The sequence below is a fragment of the Sorex araneus genome, chromosome 5 (genome assembly GCF_027595985.1).
Source record: "Sorex araneus isolate mSorAra2 chromosome 5, mSorAra2.pri, whole genome shotgun sequence".
NCBI classification, from domain to species: Eukaryota; Metazoa; Chordata; class Mammalia; order Eulipotyphla; family Soricidae; genus Sorex; species Sorex araneus.
In genome coordinates this window covers 62170440-62176197 of record NC_073306.1, presented here as the reverse complement: position 1 = coordinate 62176197, position 5758 = coordinate 62170440, and the positions used below count along the sequence as shown (strand labels likewise).

The window sequence follows — 5758 nt, the reverse complement described above, 5'->3', positions numbered from 1 at the left end:
AGTTTTCAGTCCTCAACTTGGCATTGGAGGGAAAGTTTCATCTCTAGAACTACAACAAAAAATCAAGTATGTGGTCAAAAATACATTGGCATGTGAAACATGGAAATTTTGCTCTCTTTCTGTGACTAAGAATACTGTATGAGAACTAAAAGTCATATATTGTGGCACTAAAGTTTAACTAACATTGAAAAAGTATGTAAGAGACTTGGTTCAAGAAGTTCCAGACATCAAGAAGTTTATTGGTAGAACACCTTTTGAAAATAAATTATTTATCCACTTTTTACTCATCTCCCACAAATAAAAGTGCCAATAAATAGAAAGAACTGGAAAATAGATTCTATAATATTAAAGATATTCAATAAAAGTTATATTGAACTTAATCCTTTACTCCTTAGTATTTTTCCTCAATTAATGAAAGATTTACCAATTTATGAGAACATATGTTCTATTTCAGAATTGATGAAATCTTATTTTTCATAAGACTGTAGTTTGCAATGAAGATAAATACACAAGCGACTATGACAAAGTATAATGTTCTGTACAGTTCTACCAAATATATTTATGGCATGTATTTAATACAGTCCTTTTTTATTATTTTATGATCTTTAGCACATAGACTAGCAATTAATTTTATTTGTAACAAAAAGGGAGAGTTATTGATTTATGGGGCAGTAAACTAGAATATGAATATTATTTTACCTAACAGTTAACTTTTCCTGTCACCTGAATATAAATTTGTTAGTAGAATATAACTTTGCTAGAATTCATCAGACTTGTTAGGAATAAATAACAGGGCCAGAGAAATGCAAGTGTTAGGGTGATTGCCTTGTATGCTGCTGACCGCTGTTTGAAGCCAGGCACCACATGATACTCCTAATAAAAAAGAGTGTTTCCCAACGCAATCTGATGTAATTCAAAAAAGCAAAACAAAAAATAACTAAGTGGCAATTCTTCCTGAAGCTTAAATGAATCTGGATCTCATGCTTTCTAATGTTCAAATCTCCTTTTCTTTTCTTATTGTCTTATTTTAGTTTTCAATAATTAATTTTGGGTGAAGGGGCACACTCAGGAAATCTCAGGGCTTAGTTCTGACTCTGTGCTCAAAGATTACTGCAAATAGTGCTTGAAACCATATCTGGTGCTGGAACTCGATCTCGAGTCAGTTGTATCCAAGGCAAGTACCTCAATACTGGTTCTTCTGGTTCTCTCTCTCTCTTTCTCTCTCTCTGTCTCTCTGTTTTTTTCCTAATTTCAGGTGCTTTACTTACATTAACTAAGGAATTTTCCCATTTCCTATTTCTTTTCCTATGCTTAGCAGCAGATACTATTTTTATTAGAAAATTATTTATTTCTGCTTCTTTCAGGTATCTTATTGTTCAGAAAAGCTGCACACATATCTAAAAAAAGGTGTTTTCACACTCTGTTTAAAGGCAAAGCACCACAGATGAAGTTGATCGACTGTCCAGATTTCTCTATGGGTTCTCACTTCTTATTTTAGAACTCATTTCCAAAAACCAGAAATGCCATCTCCCCAAAGTATTAAGGATTATAAAAACATAATAATTTTATTCAGTATTATAACTATAGAATAAAGTGTACTATCTTTAAAAAAATAAAAAAAGAACTAAGAAGAAAATGTCACTTTACAGTGTGAGTTTGTGAGTATAGGTCAGCAGGAGAAAAATCCTGTGATGAGCTTGTCCTGCTGACACCAAGAAGACATGCCAGTCCAAGCTTGACATGCTTCCTCTGGTCTCACTAGATTCTTTCTTTCTCTGTGTTTAATCCTTTTCCACAGTTTGTCTTAGAAGATTGGTATAGCATTTTAAACTTCATTAGGAGGAGCAAATACAATATCCACTGATTTCTTCTCAAAAGGCACTCTAACCTGTCAGATAACCCTGTAGTTTCATTCTCATGAATACTCTAACCATGAAAAATCTCAATAGGACACAGGCAAATTCAATAAACAGAAGAGGGAATCTATTGAGGTTTGCAATGTTTGGTGCTTTGGACTGGTCCACAGTTATTAACCCTAAACCTCCCATTGTAAGCAGAAAAAGTGGATGAGAATCCTTCCAGAATATATTGTTCATTTACTCTATATGACAAGAAAGCTACTGGTCTCTGATGCCCATGTTAACTCTTAGCCAATCCATAGCCACAGCCAAGCCAACTTTTGGAGGTTCAACAGTAAGATCATAGATTATTACTTTGGTGATGAGAAAATAAGTCACCACCACCAGGGTCTCCATGTCACGGCCAATGCTGTGTGCACCCAGAGCTGTGTCTTCAACTTCAGGCTGGAACATTTAAGCACCAAAAACAGGCCCTGGTGTGGTATAGTATCTCCATGTCAGTGATGGCCCAGGCAGCTCCCAGCCACATGCCCCATTGGTCCCCACAGTCAGCCCCAAGATGCTGTAGATATTATATTTTTTCTTTGAAAATACCACCTTATTTCTTTCCTAATCCATCTTTTAAATATTAAAGGCTTTCAAGTAAGCTCTGACTATAACATTCTGGTCCTTGTGACATTCAGTCCCTATTACTCTGATCTGTTACTCAGATCTGTTTTGTCAGTGTTTCAAACATAATATTTCAATATATTATTGGAGATGTTATTTGATGGAGTAGCAGTACCAGCCCAATTACTATATCAATATTTTGTGTCATATCTTGCTATAAGCAAGAGATTAATACCAGGACCAATTCAATGGACTTTATGATTCATCTCTTTGATACTTTGGCCTTTAAACTCAGGTATTTCTCCATAGAGTCTCAGCAACACTAGCTTCACATTTTAGCATGGAATAAGTGAACTGAAATAAGAAAATAGCCATAGATTACATGTAAACTATGAATATGTTAGTGTTAAATAAAATTTTATTTACAGATTAGGCAGTGAGTAGGATTTAGGATTTCAGCCAAGAGGTAATCCATGGTTTACCAATTCCTGAATTAGCTCTGCATTCATCTTTTTATTTTTAATTAAATATTCCAATGTTTAAGGACTTTTTTTTTGCTCTGACTCAGCTAATCTGAAAATGAGTATAACATTCTTTTTTGAATTAAAAATATTTTGTTTTATGCAAAGTAATTTGGGGACAGTGTTGTTGATGTACAAACACCACTAATAGTAGTGTACTTTCTAGACTCCTTTTACGATACATTGATTGATATTCTTCCACAAGTCCCTGAATCACTTCCCTGTCTGGTATCTAAAAATTGCTTACAAACTTATTTAATCAAATTTTATGCTAATTATTGAGATTTTAGTTCAGAATTTCCATTTTATCATTTTCACAGTTTGCATTTATCAAGTCAGATTACTGTTTCTGTTCATTTATTTTTATTTATTTATTTTTGCTGGACACAGCCGAAGAGTTCTCACTGTTTACTCCTGACTCTGTATTCAGGGATCATTTCTGGTGAGGCTCAGATGACTCTGATGTCAGGGGTTGATCCTGGGTTGACCAAATGCAAGGCACGGGCCCTAATCACTGTACTATTACACTGGCCCCAGTATTGGTTCATTTATTAAAATAATAATTTTATGTAATTTTATTGAAGTTAGCTATCTGAACATATTTTTCTAGTTTCATTGAGGCCAGACGGTAAATATAAATCTCAGAGTATTAAAGGTTAATTGAGTATTTTATTCTTACTCTCTGGATATTTTCCTGTTCTGTTGATTGTTTTTCATATAAAACAAAATTTATTTATTTAATTATTCATTTATTTATTTGTTTTTTTATAAGTGATAGTGCAGTGGGTAGGGCGGTTCGAATCCTCCACCCCTCTCGGACAGCCTGGCAAGCTACCGAGTGTATCTCGCCCACACAGCAGAGCCTGGCAAGCTACCCGTGGCTTATTCAAAATGCCAAAAACAGTAACAACAAGTCTTACAATGGAGCCATTACTGGTGCCCACTCAGGCAGATCAATGAGCAATGGGATGACAGTGACAGTGATAGTAGTTTAGTTATATATTTATGGGTTTGGCAAAGTGCTCAGAGTTTACTCCGGCCTCTGAGCTCAGGGCTTACTGCGGTATGCTCAGGCACCATATGCAGTGTGGAAGTGGAACTAGAGTCAGTTCCATGCAAGACAAGAGCCTTACCCACTGTATTATGTCTCTTTGACACCTCTCTGTTTCTTTTTTAAACAAGAACCACCTTCTTTTTCATTTGGTTCGACTATTCCGTATATCTGTCAAGTATTTGAAGAGATCCTGATGTTCATATTTCTGCTATTTTACGTGAGACTCCCTTTTCTCAGTAAAATACTCTATGCTTTCCTGAAACTTGAATTTTTCTCCCATTTAGTGGTAACAAGCAATATAAAATAAATTATTTTGTGCCTGCTACAGGAACAGGCTTGAGGGGTGGTTGGGAAAATTGTGACATTCGTGGAGTGAAGGTGACAGTGGTGGTGGGATTGGGGTTGGAATATTGAATGCCTGTAAAAAAAAAAAAATCATGAGCAACTTTATAAGCTATGGTGTTTAAATAAATTGTGGGAAAATAAATAAGTAAATAAATACATAAATATAAATAAATAAAAGGTTTTATAATGGTGTTCATAGTCCTGGAAAGAACATAAGGCTGGAGGATGCTGGCTTTGAGTGAGGGCGACCAGGGTTTGATGAACAACATCCCAGATGGTCCCCCAAGCCCCTCCAGCAATGATCCCTGAGTGCAGAGCTAGGAGTAAGCCCTGAGAACCACCAGATGTGGCCCCCAAACCAAAAAACAAACAATAAAAAATGCTATTTGCTTTTATGTCATTTTTTTGTGATGAATGACAACCCAAATGTCACCTCCTTCTCTTCTATAGCTGGCTCAAAATAAGCTTTTTTTTTTATATTGCTTGTTTCCACAGTCCTCAACCACCACCTTGGGGCACTGTCTGCTCCTGCAAATCTTAGACTCAGGCCACTTCCCTTGGTCTTCTGTCCCGGGTGAGACTTCCAAGGATGCCTCCTCCCCATGGTGACTCTGCAACTGTCCAAGCTTTGATCCCTCACAACAAAACCACCAAAAAACGCAGCTCTGAACAGGGCTCTCGTCAGCGTTCACCCTTGTATTCTCTCTGAAGACGAACAGAAAGTGCTTGTTCACTTTCAGGACTTCTTACCAGAGAAAATGAGAAGCTACAAAATCAGAAATCACAAAATCCTGAATCAGCAACTGAAGCTCCAATGGGCTTCTGCTCCCACTTTGTGCTCGAGAGGGAGATTCTAACACAAATCTCTCCCTCAGTTCCCAAATCAGAAGGGATGGTAAATTCAGTAGATTTTTCTTTAAGAAATATCCTTTCTTGAGGGCTGGAGCGATAGTACAGCAGGTAGGACATTTGCCTTGCACACAGTTGACCAGGGTTTGATTCCCTGCATCCCACATGGTCCCCCAAGCATTGTGAGGAGTAATTCCTGAGTGCAAAGACTTTTATTAGCAGAACTTTATTAGCAATCTTATATGTAAATTGTTGTATATTATTCACAATGCTTGTGTGAATACATTGTTCTATTATATATAGATGAAAGTAGATCTTCTAGGCTGGAATGATAATTATAAAATTAACTCATATTCTTTTTCTTTGTTCTGTTTTGTTTCTGGGCTATATCTAGTGGTGTTCAGAGATTACTCCAGTTGCAGTGCTCAGGAGCTGCTTCAGAAGGTGGTTAAGGGACCATGTGGTACCAGTAATGAAGCCCAACCTCCTCCTTACAAGACATCCATTTTAATCATGTGAAC

The 5758-nt window shown here is 36.5% G+C and overlaps 1 pseudogene; it reads right to left on the bottom strand.

Moving 5' to 3' along the window:
• Positions 1-1883: 1883 nt before the first annotated feature.
• LOC101558309 (oligosaccharyltransferase complex subunit OSTC-like) lies at positions 1884-4992 on the bottom strand (annotated as a pseudogene).
• Between the last annotated feature and the right edge of the window lie 766 nt (positions 4993-5758).